The 18,386-nt window shown below is 45.9% G+C and overlaps 1 protein-coding gene across 3 annotated transcripts in view; it reads right to left on the reverse strand.

The window, feature by feature from the left end:
• Positions 1–16,711: 16,711 nt before the first annotated feature.
• Positions 16,712–18,386, reverse strand: part of LOC135913647 (uncharacterized) — a 186,325-nt gene continuing 184,650 nt past the window's right edge. For all 3 annotated transcript variants that reach the window (XM_070541112.1, XM_070541114.1, XM_065446189.2), the window contains one exon: positions 16,712–16,873. The gene's annotated coding sequence lies outside the window, so the exon portion shown is untranslated. The remainder of the gene's footprint in view (positions 16,874–18,386) is intronic.

The following is an 18,386-nucleotide window of genomic DNA, read 5'->3' on the forward strand; positions in this document are numbered from 1 at the left end:
GAAAAATTGCCGCAACTAGAAATTTAACGGAACAGTAAAAAACTAGATTTACGTTTTTATAGTGAACTATAACGGCGTAACAAGTCCAAGGAGTTTCGGTAGATTAAATCTTCGAGTGGTGCCTATGGTTCGCCAGTGTGGTAAAGAAAGTGTCACAGTGTCTCCGTGTGCAGACGTGGTTGAATACATGGCCAACACCATTTAGTAACAAAGCCCCTTGTACTGAGTAACTCTTTTCCATAAAATGTAACTGTTCTGAATGGCTAAGGCTGCTGTAAACGAGTAGTTTGAGCAGCGACAAACCATACCTTCAGTAAAACGTTGACTCGTTCGTACAGAACAATCTTTCTTTTTTTTCAATTGTGTGTCACCTCTTCATATCAGATGGCGTTCATTACGTCTATATCTCGAATATTAGCAGCACCTGTATGCAGAATGAATCCTTCGGCTTTGGATGAAGAAAGGCAACGAAGAAGGTCGCGTCTTCCTATGGAGACACCGCGACTGAAAGGGTTAGAGGAGGCAGTCTCCAATGTGATGCCATTTCGACGTCTTTGCAGTAATGAGAGTCTAGTGGAGCGTAAGGAAGGCAGTGGGTGGGGAAAAACAGAGCCGGACTCCGGGGCACGTGCCGTTTTGTATGTGCTGCACTAGCGTTCATTCTTACGTCAGTGAGTGCACGAGTCACCATGTGGCTGCCGATAGAGTGGAAAGCGTAATGACGTGCCTCTATAAAATTCTGCAAACATAATAATGTGTATGGTATTGTGACAAAGAACTGCACATAAGAATATACAGTGCTTTTCTTTTCCTTCCTGCCAACACTTTGTGTCGAAAATTCCCCGTAAGTAACTGCAAATATGTCACTACTTACTAAGTATGCACCTAGGCGCCCATCATCATCATCATCATCATCAGCCTGGTTACGCCCACTGCAGGGCAAAGGCCTCTCCCCTACTTCTCCAACAACCCCGGTCATGTACTAATTGTGGCAATGTCGTAACTGCAAACTTCTTAATCTCATCCGCCCACCTAACTTTCTGCCGCCCCCTGCTACGCTTCCCTTCCCTTGGAATCCAGTTCGTAACCCTTAATGACCATCGGTTATCTTTCCTCCTGATTACATGTCCTGCCCGTGCCCATTTCTTTTTGTTGACTTCAACTAAGATGCCATTACCTCGCGTTTGTTCCCTCACCCAATCTGCTGTTATCCCTTGACGTTACACCCATCATTCGTCTTTCCATAGCTCGTTGCGTCGTCCTCAATTTAAGTAGAAACCTTTTCGTAAACCTCCAGGTCTCTTACCCGTAGGTGAGTACTAGTAAGACACAGCTACTGTATACTTTTCTCTTGAGGGATATTGGCAACCTGCTGTTCATGATCTGAAAATGCCTGCCAAACGCGCCCCAGCCCATTCTTGTGATTATTTCCGTCTCATGATCCGGATCCGCCGTCACAACCTGCCCTAAGTAGATGTATTCCCTTACCACTTCCAGTGCCTCGCTACCTATTGTAAATTGCTGTTTTGTTCCGAGACTGTTAAACATTACTTTAGTTACTTTAGGCGCACATCACTTGCAACAAAAAAGCAAAAAAATGATAGGGTTTTACGTTACAAAACTACTTTCTGATTATGAGACACGCCGTAGTGGAGGACCCCGCAAATTTAGACCACCTGGGGTTCTTTACCGTGCACGTAAACGTTAGTTCACGAGTGTTCTCGCCCCCATATAAATGTGGCCGCTGTGGCCTGGATTCGATTCCGCGACCTCGTGCTCAACAGCCCAACACCATAACCACCGAGGAACGACGGCGGGTCAAAAAATCAAAACCAATGATTTCACAAAATGTAATAAGGGAAACGCCTAGTTTGAAAGTGTACCGCAAATGTGTTTATCTGAAAGTTGAAGGAAATTGTCATAAAAGTCTAGTTCGCGTGCTTCAACGTATTGAAATAACCACGTTAACCGAAAGGGTTGACCTCCGTTAATCGAAAGAATTTGTGGTATTCACCACATTGCGCACGCAAGACTGCGAAACGCGTCTCGCGGGGCAGCCCGCCTGCGTTGTACCAGAGGAGTTAAAAATGGAGCTGGGCTATAGACTGTAATGTCTAGAATGTACTGGCTAATGTGCCGTGCACACGCTCTTTTCAATCGAGGAGCGTGGCGCCGCCTCCTATGAATGCCTACGGTGCCGTGAGAGGTCACCGCCGTATGGGTGGGTGCAGACTGCACGTGTCGTCTGCTTCGCACATCAGTTTTGCAGCGGTTGCGTCAGTTTCTATTTTCGAATTTTCTCTCTCATTTGAGCATTGGGTGTTTGTTCTTGGTGTTGTGAAAGAGTGAGTGCGTCGCTACTGTGTTCATGTGCTTGTCATTACGAGAACTATGCGGCGGTGGTGAAAAAAATGCCGAATCTAGAGTTCAGGGAGAGGACCTGCTTTGTGCCGTTTTGTAGAAGCGGTCACCGCTCGAACAAAGGTCGTGTATCCTTGTTCACTCCACCATCTGATACGAAGCGGTAGCAGAATGGGCAAGAATGACCAGGAGAACGGACAGAAGGCTGGCACCAACTGCTGTGGTTGGTGAAAAACATTTAGAAAATAGTTGAGTACAGCGGGCGTTTTCTATCACCGTGAGCGGTGTTGGCTACGAGATTCCCCGCGATAAAACACGCCTGAAACCCTACGCCATGCCAAATATATTTCACGAGTATCCCAAGCATGTACCTTGTGAGTGCGAGGAAAAATAAAAACCAGGAGCCGTATTGCTTTGAACTTCTGTACTGTAGGTTATGTTGCACGAAAGATCACTGCCAAACATTCTCGACCATGTTGTGCAGGCTTAATTTCTTTGCGTAAGTAAAGCGGAAGGTAGGGCCGACGCTGCTTCATATAGCACTATCTGTTTTGACAATGAATCGAGGCCTTGTCTATCTTAGTCAGACATTGTGAACCACTGTGAAGGCCATGGAAGATGTTTTTCTGCGTTATTTAGCAAAAACAATTTAAATGTAGCGAGTCTAGCTGATTTTTCAGGCCAGCTCCGGACATTGGCCTCTCCACGACTAGGGTTTACAGAGCATGAAAAACCAGCTTTGACAGCAGTTCTAAAGTTCTGTTTTCCTCAGGTTTCGGTTTTTGTAAAAGGCATCAACAAAGAGAAGGAAGCGCAAAGGCAACGGCAGAAGCTCCTTAAACTGCGTCACTGCCACTAGATCTATCTTCTTCATGTATGTGTACATTATGTCATATCTAGTGCTGTCTTGTGCCTGCGTTTGGCTGTTGTTACGCTTTACTAATTTTTTTTGTACGCTCAAATAAAAGATATGTTCATTATTTTCGTTCACGTATATGAGAAATAAAGAGAAATCTGCACGTACTTACCTAGTATAAAGAAATGTATAGTACACAGACCACCACAGTTCATTTTACAGGCTACTTTATTTACTCAATATCATAGCCTCGGGGCCCAATGGGCATGATGACGGCATGGGTACATGGTTCACAATCAAAAACATTCAAGCCTATGAGGACAACAGTAAGATAAATAGGCAGAAACCGCAGCAAACAAAACAAAACGAACAGTGAAATTCCAGTCATTTCCAAAGATGATCGGTTACAACAGCCTTGAATGGTTATGCAATAATATAAGATTAGTAGAACAGTAACGTAACCTTAAAATTCATTTACTTTATTAGAATAAGAAATGCCACCCTTAAAAAAGTTACGCTGCCATCATCGCTCGAATAAAAAACAAGTGTCCTTACCTATCGCCCAAAAGACACGAAGGCGGACGCCTTGTAAAGCCTACTGTAATCCACCCTGATCCTCCTTCATCCGCTCTAATCCACCTTTATCCCCCCAATTCACCTTAATCAAATTAATAATCAATAAATAAATTTGCTAATCATTATTAATCTGTTATACACAGCTGGACATGCTTTGGTTCGCTTCAGGCCTTACTTGGGTCACGTGATATGTTCTGTGCCTCACAACACGACCTTGAAAAATGGAGATCTATGGCTTCTGCCTTGGAAATTACGTTTTCTCTTCGCCAGCATAGAAACACATAAGGTTAATTCCCTGTTTGAAGCACAGCTGAGCTAGCACAAGCACAAGCACAAGCGCACAATCGCAGCAGCCCGCTTGCCGATGCAGTGGAAACAAGGCGGTTAACGAAGACCGGATGGTTCCGCGGCACCCACCTGCACTGCAGCGCTCCTTGAGGCAGCCGCCGGCATGGCTAATGTGCCGCGGACGGCACACAAGCCAATGTTCCAGGCACTATACTATAGACCATGGAGGAAGGAAACTGAGGAGAGGCCCTACCCCTTCTGCGCGCTAGGAGAAAAGTGTGGAGGAAAACGTAGTAAGCTCTCATCTTTTTTGCTGTTCTTTTTATTTCTTTGCTGTAGCGGCCACGCCTTTCAGGCCACAATGGCTGGTTTGTTATGGTTCTGTGCACTCACACCTGTTGATCAGTAGGTTTCATACCGTGGCAAAGGCGCTATCGCGTTATCTGGAACGTGCTCCACCGGATGTTGCTGTGGCCAGGTGGGACAAGAGGAACTAAAGTTCGTGAAATGAGCGCGCATGCAACGCTGCACGCAATGTACCGCGCCACGGGAATGGCTACGGACAAAGGAAAATCCGCGGGAAGTTTTGCCCTCTTTGGCGGCACCATACTAACGTGCGAACTATTGCTTAGTATTTCTGCGCAGCGCGCAGGTACGAGCAGCACGGTTGCACGCAGCGCGGCGTGGTTTCGCGCGAAATGTAAACAAGAGAGGAGAGCTGGCCTGATAGGCGGAGCAACACCAGCTTCCGGCTACACTTTAGCTTCATAAAGAGTGACGTCAGGGCCTCTCCTTAGTTTCCTTCCTTCGTGCTATAGACCGTTTAATTAACGGCGACGCCATTTTGCGATCACAGCACCGTTTATCGTCTGGCGCCATGCTGGTATGTGGGATAGCGCTGCAGGGGGCATGATGAACGTGCGGTGGACGACGTGTGGCAAATTTTCGCGCTTTCACGAGAGGCGTCAACAAGTGTTTGGATCGGGAAGCGAAGCTAAACTAAACTAATCTTTTAACTTCGATATAGCCGCAATATCGAACGGCGACAGGCCTTGAGGCGCTCCCGCAGCTCTTCCCATGATCGAAAGAGCAGGCGAGTCAAGTCATTGTAGACATGTAACGTATACATGCAATGTATCATTACTGTGTGTCTAGCCTTGAACTCTGTTAAAGTAGCACTCGGGCGACAGCAGTCAGAGGCGTCTCCATGTGTCATACGGTATGGCGCACCTGCGTACATCCCAATTCAGGTAACTGCGATGCTCCGATGAAACACCTTTAGCAAGCTTTTGTGCTCCTAAAATTTTCACGGTGCGATTTTCTAAACATTGTTCATCTTGCACCCGGGCATCAATCATTACAAGGTAAAGAACTGTCAAATGATTTGATCGAAAGCGCCATCAACATGGATAAATTGAGCTCATGATGGTGGCCAGGAATACGCCACAATCAACCAGACGCACATGACGCGGTGAAAGGTTATGCGCACTCTTAGGTCTCGAATGGTGCCTGTGCGTGCAAGGGCACGTCGCCTGCTCGTGAGTGCTGAAAGATGAACAGATACTATGTGCAACAGCCACTTTATTTTGTGGAGTAATAGAGAGTACGATGTGCGGCGTCGAGATTCGGAAGCATGGGAAAGCCCACCTGAAATAGGGCCAGCCAGCACACGGCAGGTTTAGCTTTGGTTACAAAATTCAAACGAACACACCCTCTTAGTCGGCGCGCACTCTTTCCGTAATACGTTCTCGGTCAACTTCCGCCAGAACGTTGTTTGTCATGCATGAGAATCTTAGAAGTTTGAACGCGTTCGAACAGAATAATGTTAATGTGTCTGCACGAACAAATGGTCAACTTCATCCATTCGCAATAGTTGACCGACTAGAATACGCACGTTTTTTTTCATATACCAGTTTGATCATGGTTGCCGAGTTCCGAGTTTGTCGCAGAGCGCTCACTCGAAACAAAACCTTCCGTACATACACGTGATGGCATCAAGCCCTTTCTGTTTATGCTGGCAGTACGAAGCGGACGTTTCTCGGTGATCGAAATGGCGGTGTCCACGAAATCGCCGCAGCTGAAGATGCACTTTACGCTTGCTTCCGAAAGTTATTTTTTCATCTGAATACAGCACAGTGGTAGTCCGTCGACCTTGATTAACCTGACATCGCAGAAATCCAAGACAGAACACGTTAGAATAGCACTAATTCGCAATTCAACCGCTACCTTTCCAAGCTGCCGCTGGGAGAATACGGAATCCGCACATACCAGTGCGAGGAGAGGAGCGGCGCTGTACACTGGTTCGAGGCTGCGTTCCTCCTCACCCGATAAAACAGTCTATACCGCTCCAAAAAGTGGTCCGTCCAAGTCCGGCTCGCATATGCGGCGGAAGTGAGTGTGCGCGCGGTCAGGAGTTTTACACAGCACCAATCGGAAAACTTAAGGGACGCTTAACCTTCGCCGTTAAGAGTGGAATGCGATAGCATCCAAAGATTCCCGACGGCTTCTCACGCTTCCCGGCAAACTGCAGCGTATGTAACCGTTCTGTTTACCTAGAAACGTAGCCGCGAAGGCTATGCGCGAAGGCGTGCTTTGTGGTGCAACCACGGTCTCTTGCGTGGGCCGCGATGCGGCGGAGGCCAGCGCCAGCTGGATTTATTGTAAGGAACCGCGCGCGTCGCTCCGTGGCCCCCAAGACATCCATTGCACTGGCGCGCGAAATATGGCAGGCGCCGCGGCCAGTATGTGAATGCCGCGGGCGGTTTGTGTTTGTGGAGGGGTTTCTTTGACTTTTCGCGTAAAAGAACTATGTTTTTTCGTAATGTCAAATTACAGTATCAGAGCTATCATTTCTGTGGGTTGTGTGCAAGTCGTAGCATACGTTTATTTTTTTCTACGTATTTTAGCTTGAGAAATTCATTTATTTCAGTCCACGTTTTGCGTCATATGGAAGGCCGATGCATGTGTTCTTCGAAAATCTTTTTCCTGACCCCACGTCTGACACCAACGCTGGTCTTTCTGCGACACGCGCACCTTAACGTTATCGCGTTAATGGACTCGCTAGATGGGGGAAGTGCGATGGCAGACTCGTTTTGTGCCACGTCGTCGGAGCATTGCACCGCGATAACCGCTCTGCAGTACTGTCTGCTTGTGCAGGGAAATCGCATGAATAATTTGCGACCGATCATGTCGGCTTACATGGCTGTTTTTTACCGTTCAAGCGCAGAAGAAGACATTTTGGAGGATTCCCTGCAACATTCACATATAAAAATGTGCCATAAAATTTGTAGGTATGTAGCTCAGTAATGTAATTAGTTCATTTAAGGAATAGCTATATTAAGTTTTTCTAGCAAACGATGTCGCTCTGGGCACTTAATTGTACAGCGACACGATTCGTATAACTTTCGCGTGTCTTTAGGAAGAAAAGTGTTTGAATTAAAAGGAAAACTATATACTGGTGATGCAGCGCAGGCCTTGAAACTAGATGAGGGGACCGCAAGAGAAGACGAACGACAAGAAGATGATCACACACTAGCAATTCCCTCCTTGCCCTTCGTCTGTTCGCGCTGTTACGCCGTCGAGTATGTACCGACTAGCCCCAGCCTTCATGGTGTTGACTTCAAAATAACTTGAAACGCTCTTCAGATGGTGACCGTCTTTGCATGGAACGTCCGTTGCAAGGCGGTCAATGCAAAGACCTCGGTCAGTATTGAAAATGCGGCCACGATGCCCAGCATCAGCAACACGTCAGCAGTGTGATTCCTTGGCGCGTGTAACTCAACAATCATCCAATTATGATTAAACAAATTAAATAAACGATGGACATATTTCTTCAAATTCGTTACAGGAATTTATGTAAGCACGCCAGACGTATGTGTTTGACACTGAAATGTTAGATGTGAGCATACATCAGCAGTTAGCACGCCTAACACCTCACTATGTGATTCCGTTGCGCCAAAGTTCCTGCTGTGGTGTGTTGAGGTGGATCACTAATGTTAAAGGGCCGGCCGGACGCTCATTACGGCTGCAGCAACTGCCGCATCTGCTGCCATGAGGCTAAATCCCGCTTTTGACGGTGTTAAACACAAAACGGATTCAATATGGAACTTCTCGACGCGATACTGTGACAATGTGTAGTCGTGGCAAATGGAGCACTGATACAATTGTGCTCCGCTAGCGATAAGCAGCTACCGTGTGCAGCTGTTTGGTTCTGATATGTCGCAATTACGGAAATGTCGATTTCTAAAGCACAATTAAAAATAATAGAAAAGTTAGGAACCTGAGAAACAGGAAGGCATCTCTTCGCAGCACCACTCACTTCCCTAGCTGTTCTTCAAGTCGCCTTGTGTTGCCTTTCGCGAAGGCAGCGACGGAACCTTGTTGTACCGTTCACTTTGTCGTACACAAGCAGTGCCTTCAAGCACCAAGCTCTGCTTTATTCATAACATCATAAAAACGACTAATAAAAACTTCGCATTTGGTGGCAACTCCAGGGCGTCGTCGTATAAGACGTCTCGTTTGTGCATACGTTTACAAGCACATGTTCGTCATTTTCAGCACACACTCATGATTTCATGCTGTTTCGTCTACTTTCAAAGCTAGTCATCCAGCTAAATAGTCTACATGGAGCATGGTCATATAACTGGTACTTTTGGTTCTTTGAGGAGTGACGTAGTGCCGTCATGTCACTTGTAGTATGTTGCATATTTTTACTTGTCGTGGTTCCCGGCTAATTGCTATTAGAGTGGTTGGTTTGCTGCCTGACATGGCCGTACCATGGCGCCAGCAGTGACCAAAGGGAAACCTCGCCAACCAGCTGCCGCTATTACTCACGTTAGTGGCAGCCAACATTTCATTTTTTTTATTTTCAACACCTGTACTTTCCAGCGCTCGCGAAAACTGTAGAGCTTTATTTAGCGACCTCGTAATACTATAAGCTGCAGCGGTCGTGCTGTGTGACCAGCTGGCGTTCTAACTTCAGGGTCACTAGCGGCAATGCGTCCATTACGCAGCTGCGTTTTCCGTCCTATGCGAGCGGAAAAAGTAAACAGCGCTACGTTTCCTAACACTTCCTTCCCATTTTAATCCTCTACGACTAGGCGGGCGATAAGCACTACGATGCCACATTGTTCTTTCCATGTGACTGCCACAAGCGGACCAATTGTATCGCTGTGACACGGTATTTCGAGAGCAGAAGCTGAAGGTGTTCCAAGAGTAGTTGAACGACCTGCTGCATATGGCGCCGAAGGTAAAAGCCCTTCTCGGACTGCGACACAGCGCATGATGATCTGAAAGTCGACATGTTTAAGCGTTTGTTCGCAATAAGGTGGCGTCGAACCAGATGTCGTGTAGGATTGCAGTGACCATCCGTCACTACGCGTTGTCCCCGCATCTGGTAAATCCAGTTGCCTCGCCCGGCCTCCACGTCGGTTCCATTGCTCCCTGCTGCGTTCATAGAAGTGAGGTGGTTGCCCGACAGGGGCGCCACCACAGCCACTCGGCAAACCTGTTTTTACTGTGGAATAAAGCCAGTCGACTCTCCGTTCTCAACCTGTCAAAACGTGAATGAATTGTTTCCGCTAAACCGAGCTTGCAAGATTATCATTGCTGAATGCGCTCTGCAATCTGGTGTCGGTAAAGTGGAAACTCCCTTTGTTCTTGTGCTTATTTCAAAGTGGGAAAGTACCCTCTCGGTGGTCATTGCAGAAGAAAGCGCGAATTGCAGCACTACTTATTGTTTATTATTGTCTTATGATGAACGCCATGGCCATGAATTTGCACTAACCCCAATCTTTGCCCGATCAAAAGCTTTCAAATTCAGTTATTTTCCAAGAACTGTGGAAGAATGTAATTCTTTGCCGTCTGATATTTTTGGTTCCAATAATTTTCTCGCTGAGTTGGAGTGTTACCTTTTCTCTTAAGCTTTATTTCTTTCTTGCTTGCTTTTTTGTTGTCTGTTGCTTTGCACATTCATGTTGGATGTAACCCACACCTGCTTGGGCCACCACATTGGCCTGCAGTATTTTGAAATAAATAAATAAATAAAGAGTGTACGCAAAAACATCGACCTTACCTACGGAAAGGCTAACGCTGGAGTCCGATATGTGCCCCAAATCGTAAAGCGGAGGTAATCTATTTCTTTTCATTAGGAGCCACCTGCACTTCTTGATGAATCTCATCAAGTGTCAAATTATTGACAACACCACAAGAGATATAAGAGGCATCTGAGGCTTAGACCTGGAGAAGGCCTTTTACCATGTATCACATGCTCACATTCTGAATTCCATCTCGGAGCGCAATTTGGAAGACGCCTTCCACAGATACATAAGCTCATTCCTCAGGAATCGCAAGACCACGCTAAACATTGGTGACCTCAAGTCCAACAATTTCAGTTAGTGCCCCTGAGGTACGTCACAAGGAGCGGTAGTCGAACCACTGATTTTTAACATCGACATGAAGAAACTATCCCAAAGGCTCTCCAACATACACTCTACGCTGATGACATCACAATCTGATGCCCCGGAGGAAGCGAAGGAGCTGTTGAATTAGGCCCACAGGAACAAACAGAGATGTATCTGGAAAATACAGGGCTTAGATGCTCCCCGAGCATGTCTGAGCTACTCCTCTACAGGCCAGTCAGGAGAGGTCGCAAACCTAGAGAGTGGAAACCGTTGTCTGAAATAAGCATCAAACTCCACACTAAAAGCAGCTGTACCATCCCCAGAGTAGACACCATTCGGGTCCTTGGCATGTTCATTGAATCCGCTGGCAGTAACAATACGACGCTCAGCTAGCTCACAGCAAAGACTGAGAACATGATAAGACTAATCAACTGTCTCTCGAATAGGCGTCGAGGCCTAAAGGACGACAACCTCCTCAAGTTGTTCCACGCCTTCGTCATGAGTCATATAGTTTATGTGGCAGCCATGCACAATTGGTATAACTCCGAGAAGAAACGATTAAACACGCTTATCCGAAAAAGTACAAAAAAGTGCTGGGCATTTCGTTACGGGCGAGCACAGACCTCCTTACGCAACTAGGAGTGCACAACACATTGCACGAGGTAATCGAGGCCCAGGAGTCCGCCCAACTGGCCCGTCTATCCTGTACCCCGGCTGGAAAGAAGATCCTAGCAGTTCTTCGGATCAATCATATCCTCATAAAAGAGCGGAAATATGAAATTTCGGAAGATCAAAGGAACAACATACGAGTCGCACCGTTTCCCCGTAATGTTCATTCTCAACGCAACGTTGGCAGACGCAGGACAAGAGCCCTCGCCCTCCTCAAGCTTACCAAGGACGATCCCTACTCGGCATGTTTTGTCGAAGCAGCCCAATATGGAGAGTCGTCTAACTTCAATATTAACCTCGTAGATCACAACGGACAGATAGTGAATGCGGCTTCCCTAAAGTGCTCAGCACCAACCAGAGCGGAGCAGGTCGCAGTTGCTTATCACTCCTAGATAACAGAAGATCACAACTCTTCACTGATTCGAGGTCGGCGGTCAGGGCTTTCGCTTCAGGATCCATCACTGAGGAGGCTCGCAAGATTCTCAAGAACAATATAATCTATCCGCACACCATCACGTGGTATCCGACACACCTCGACTCCCAGCTTGACTCCTTTCCCAATCTCAATGAATTGCCCACTCCCAAGCGTGCGCACTCACCCACCAGGCGGGAGCAGGGTCGAGCACAGACTGCGGGGATCTCGAGTTTCAGGACACTCTGACCACTTTCAGCGAAATCACTACTCACGATCACCTGGGCAGGAGGACTTATCCTCCCCCTCATAGCAAACTGGCTAGACAATAATCGGCAATATTGAAATTGGCCGATAGTTTTCAATACTATCTTTCTTCCCTGACTTGTGTAGTGGTACAATAACTGCAGTTTTTAAGCATTCTGGAATTTCGTCGCCTTTCAAAAAACCATTCAGTATATGCAGGATAATATCTGACAGCGCATTGAAATTCCTCCTGATGGTGTGTAAAGAAATTCCATCATATCCAGTGGGCTTGTTAGGACGGAAACTGAAAATAATTGCTTCCAGATCACCCTTCAAAATTTTCGGAAGAAAAGCCGACGCACATACGGAATGCCCTAACGGTGAAGTGCTTGCACATGGAGAGACGGCCCTTTGGGACGCTTTAACAAAGTGCCTGTTGAAAGCATCAGCCATTTCTGTGGGAGGTTGTGAAAAACACCGAAAATAGAACGGCTATTGGAACACATTCCCCTGAGATGATTAACCAAAGACCAAGTTTTGCTTACATTATTTGAAGATTGTTGGAATTTATAAAAAAAGTAACGGCGTTTGGCGCCACGCAGAAGAGCAACAACTCTATTTCTTGCTGACTTGTATTCTAATCGCAGTCTTTGGTTTCTGGGATTTTTTTTGCAGCGTTTCCACAAGTTCTCTCGATACGAAATGAATAATAATAATAATAATAATAATAATAATAATAATAATAATAATAATAATAATAATATAAGTCCAGAAGGTTACTCTCTAGTCACGTGCACAGTCCAGTGGAACAAAAACGAGCTCGACTTCCCGCCTTATCCATTCTGTTGTTGTCATTGGTGTCGGTGTCGACGTAACCATGCACCCGCCTGGTGTCCGCTGGATGAAGTTCTCGCTACCACCTGACAAGGCCTAGTGCATTTAGGCAAATAGCGCGCCACAAGCATGTGGCGCCGTCAGCCACACCATCTGCGAGATTTCATTTGTCATAGATAATACCCGACGTAGCTGCAGCAGACAGCGGCCTCGCATACGCGGAAAAATGTGGAACGAAGGCTTCGCTTTACGAAGGCCCACTCACATTTGAGAGCTTTACAAAGCGCGAGTGTAAGCAGAACCCATTGGCGACAGAAACAGGCGCGTTCACATCACAGTTGTCGTCGCGCGCGACGCATCGTCCACTTTCTCCCCCCCCCCCCCCCCCCCCACACCAACGCTCATGAGATGCGCTATGCGTGTATTGAGGCTTGCGACATCGTTTCTCCCAGGTTTGTTCCCTATCCATGGTAAGTGCCAAAGGAGTAGGAGTATAAGCGCATCCCAAAGCCGAAATACACTGGGCGCACAACCAGCCCTGGACAACATATGTTGTGCACTAATACCGAGACAAGCTTTCCCGAAAATCACTCAATGTGAAGATATACTACTGTCGTACCCTGCGAAACCTCACTCGAATGTGAAAACCTATTCTCATAGTTCGCTGGAAAAGCTGAAAAAAGCTGAAAAACAACGGCTGTAAGAAGTTTCCGTCCGCCATTGTTCCCTTGTTTTCTTTTCAACACATTAACACATTAGTAGCAACACTCAAAGCTCGCTGGGTTTACGCGCAGGTGGCGTTTTAGGGTGCAAGCACGTTGCCCGGCATCACGTGTTTAATCAATGCCGTTAAGTTCGCGTCTGCCTCCGCTATGAAACACAGCCCTTTATTGGTGCCGTTGCTCGCAGAAAGCGCTCGCTGCAGGGCCAGTGAAAACCTCATATATGTACGTAGGTGATCTCCTGTCGTCAACGTCGGAAGTGGCTATCGTAATTCATCTCGGGTAGCGTCAGTTAAATTTGTCCGCGAACACCCGGCAGAATGTTAAGATGGGAAAATAAATACTGAGACACCAGCGCTTGTCTCTCCAGCACTTCGCATGCGCGAGGCTACAGCGTAGCGGAACCACCGGTATTCTGGTGCAGTAACCGGCAGCTCGAAAGCCTAAAATATGTGTCACCTGTTACAGCTCGAGTCCTAAATAGAGAACCCAGTACATGTAATTGGTTACGGACAAACAAAAACAATTGAACTACTGTGAGTGTCACCGAGTAAGAAAATGTCAATAATTAAGTATCAAAGCACCAAAAAAATATAGATGATTAAAGAAAATGTTTAGACGCAATTCTTAGGGTAGCAGCCTGACTTCATCTGCTGCAGTGAGCAGGATTTCAATAGACCACACACAAAGGATCGCGGCACACTGATTGCTGATGACTGCTTACTGAAATGTGCTCGAAGCAAAAAAAAAATGAAAATACACAGTACAAGATTGGCTAGCAATCATCGTAGTACGCCAGGAACAATCATCAAATGAATACTGCTGTAAACTGCCTAATATTTCCCTATTTTGTTTGACGAGGTCATCTCTTCTGAAAATCTAACACTTTCCCTAAGTAAGTACACGAAAATATTTTTTGGCAATATTAATAAATCTGGAATCGATTGAAACACGCGGGAATGTTCGTGTTGCAATGGTTACAAAGAAATTAGGCGCAGCCTGCCAGTTTTATTTTCTGGCCTTTTCTTATATCCAAAGCATTCATTTATCCAATTGTTTATCTAATTTTAGCCAATTGCCGTTATACAAATCTTAGACGTATGCCTATAGAGCACTCAAAACTCTACATCCTCCCAGTCTGCCTCTCTCTCGCTCTCTCTTTCGGTGTACCTGCGTGCATGCGTGTGTGTGTTTGTGCGTGTCCATTGATTGATTCACCGAAAGGATCGCGTGTAATTACATACCAGCTAATTATTTTTAGATTTCCGGAATTTCTAGAAATCACTTGTGAGAGACTGTATCATTCTTTCCCGTGAGATGGATTACTCGGAGTGACAGGCATTAGTCAGTCGTTAAAGCGAAATGCATTTTAACGCCAATTAACTTTATAAATAATTATGTAACGCGCGTATTACAATTTACGAATTCTAGCCTGTGTGTTTGCAACACGTGTCGACTTGAAGAGAAACTCCAGGATAACATCAGTTTCGATGTATTATATACAAAAGTGTGGGACGATATACATACGCGTTCCAGTTACTTTTGCGAGTCTTCGACCTGGGTATCTCGTATGCACGTCCTTCAAAAAAGCCTGAAGGTCCTTTTACTCCTCCAGAGCGTCGCATAGAGTCGAGAGATGTCAAAGTGTAGGTCTCAACAAGACAAGATGCCGTAATTATATGTACAGTGGGTACACTTTATGGTATTGGCGTAATTAACGCTCATCTAGCAAAAGAAACTAACCACATTTCACTAGCCCCGTGCACAGGGTACACCACTATAGATATAGGCACGACGACGTAAAGCCGCCGTACGACACGCTCCTGAGTAACGGAGCTAGATTACTTTGTATAAGCAGGGCTCGAGCGAGGCAATGTTGTCTAAAAGGCAGTTTCGGTGGCTCCCCGAAGAAGCAAGAATGTAGAGTATTATAAGTAAAATTGACGCTGCGGGAGTAATTGCCGCCGATACAGGCGAAAACTAACCGCCATGTGTTTTTACCCCTGTGAAGGGTGCACTGCCGTAGATACGGTTCTGCTGAGGCAAAGCCACCGCATTCACCGCTCGCATTATATTCTGGTGCCCCGAATAGCAACTGGAGCCGTGTCCACGAGTAGATACAATTAGTCCCACAGTCCGTACAATAAATAATACGGGCGTAAGTAGCTCCACGCGACACAAATCAACCAAATTGCACCACAGACCACACCGTCTCCGATTTTTACCCCATGGTCCCTTGGTCAAGCAAACAGAAGGCTCCGCCATTTGTTGGAAAAGACAAGGTGAACGTGTGCAAGACAAGGCCGACGTAATATTGCGCTAAATACGATGCTAATAAGATATTGATATCAGTCAGTAGGGAGCATGAAAGCGAGATGGAAAGATGCAGAATACAGGGATGTAATCAACCTTTACTCAACGAATCGTTAGAATCCCCATGCTCGCCTCGTCTCCGTCGACCTTGTCTTGTTTAGCGTCTACAATTGGCGGGCACTCTTTTTCTTCCTCTTTTTTGCTGCCCGGCGGTCTGCAAATGATTGTACACGGCACTCTACATTGGACAATTTTCCTAGGTCAGCAGGTTGTTCAGCCACTTAAAAGGTGATAGGGCGGTGACGCAGCCTATGGCCGCGCGATTTAAGCCAGCGATGTGCTTCCGTCGCGGCAGTTTGTCTTTGATGACTTGATGGCGCATATCTTCAAAGTAGAGCCAATTTGGAAAATAATTTCAAGTGCATACGCCTTGCAAACTCTCCGGCTAGAATTCATGAATTTTAATATATGCCACAAAGTAACTAATTAAAAAATTAGGACATTTTCTTTTTTAGGTGCCGGAAAACTTAAAAATTATGTCGTCGTATAAGCAAGCACATTTATGTAATCATCTACGAAATTGTCCGTCCAGCACCGATTCCCACAGGTGGGCGCGGTCCCTTGTAACTTTTTTAAACACGTAATACTCTGCAAATAATTTCTGTAAATCAGCGAATGCTTACAGCGCAGGAGACATAACGCAGTTCACAACATGTGCCGGAGCTCCGACTTTGTTTTCAGCTTTTTTTACTCACGAAAGATTCCTTTTCGCAACGAATGACAAATTATGTTATAGGGAAGCTGTATGTTTCAATCTATTTCGACTGAACATTTTTCTTAAGTGTTTCGTTCACTATGAGACAGTGCAGTTTCATGTAGATTCTCGCAATCGTAAGTGGCTTCGGGTGGGCAAGCGTGTTTGCTACTGGCCAGGTTACAGCTGCTAGGGTACAGTTGCCAATAACTTGTAGACAGCGTCACGCATGGTCGATGACTCAGATGCTTTAGAATATTTTCAAGCAATGGAGCCATCTCCCATATTATGTAAGAATGTTTAATGTATGAAAAGAAGCAATTTCAACCAAATTCTTTCTATGAAACGTCGTCGCCTATTGGTTCGACAATTACTTCATTCATTTGAGCTTCAGGGGGCTCTCCATTCGTCGGCTTCAATCCATTAGGACACCTCGCGTTTCTGGAAAAGAGCGATGGCAGGATATTAGTATGCTTACAATGAACTCAGTCCACCCCTATATGCAAAGATATCAATAAACATACGTTCCATTCGCTTATAGCATCAAAATTTAAAGGAAACTTGAGTACTCGCCCATGCCTTCAGATTTCGCACAGCGTCTTCATTGGAGACAACGTAAGGATGTATCGATCATGGTTATATTGCGCTCAGTTTTACACAGACGATATTAAGAAAGGACAGGACGTGGACGGACGTAGCGCAAACTACCAACTGTTTAATGCAGGATCCAAAGAGGCAAACACTAGTGCTACGATCTGTCAAACTAAGCACGTGACAAAGTACGTGGAATGTGCAACTGCAGTTGTTTACCAAATCCCACTAGATTGCGGGAAAGTATACATCGGGCAAACTGGACGCTGTCTAAATGATAGGTTACGGGAGCACAAATACACGTGCCAGCTTCTGACAGCACCCAGCAACCTGGCTGCACATTGCAAACAATGCAAATGCTCTCCGCTTCTAGAAAGCGCCACAGTCATTGGCACATCAAAAACAAAAACGGAGCGAGAAATATGGGAGGCGCTTACGATAGCAAAGGAAAAAGAAATGTGCGTAAGCACTCCGTCCATCGCGCTTATCAAAGCTGAGGTTGAGTTGCCAGGGCGAACGGGTGCCAGTGAACCATGTATGCCTTACCCGAACTATGATCACATTCCGTGAACTTGTCATATCTTGTATACTCCCCCCCCCCCTCGCGCCATATCTCCTTGTATATAAGCGCGTTATTTAACATTATTAAACAGTTGGTAGTTTGCGCTACGTCCGTCCAGGTCCTGTCCTTTCTTAATATCGTCTGTGTAAAACTGAGTGCAATATAACCATGAACGTTCACCAACTAGCCCCCTTCAATGCTTTACTAAGGGTGTATCGATACCATGATATCGGCGTGACCTCCGTGAATATCGTGGATAATGTAAGAGCGAGTGACGCTCTCAGCAAAGGCATGTTCCCACTGCAATGGAAGCAATGAGACAGAATGCGTACGCCGAATGAGTCATCATGCACATACGAAGTGGGTTAGAGTGGGTAAGGGGACCACTTGCAAAATTCCTAGCGATTTCTAGCGTCAGTGGCAGTACCTAGCCACGTGGTGAGAAGACAAATATTCCTTGCTGTATGCGCTCTAATAGAGAAAAAAACTAGTGCGCTTATAATGTCGTTGAGCGCGTTCACATGGTTGAGTTATTTGACTTGTGCGTTTGCTGAATAAGGAAGACTCTAGCCCCGTTTAGTTTTTTTTACAAACGGCATTGACAACTTACTTTTCGTTAGGGTGCTTATTCAGCAAAAAATCATTTCCAAGACTCCGTAAGTTTCCAATCCTCAAACATTATGAACCAAAAACTATTCTCCTGAGATATAACCCAGAGGGAAACACGAGAGCGCTTGCTTATTCAAGCTTTCTCCTACGAAATTTTCGCGTATTCATGACACGTACCCCACCGACACAAGC

The sequence above is a fragment of the Dermacentor albipictus genome, chromosome 6, assembly GCF_038994185.2.
Source record: "Dermacentor albipictus isolate Rhodes 1998 colony chromosome 6, USDA_Dalb.pri_finalv2, whole genome shotgun sequence".
Taxonomy (NCBI): Eukaryota; Metazoa; Arthropoda; class Arachnida; order Ixodida; family Ixodidae; genus Dermacentor; species Dermacentor albipictus.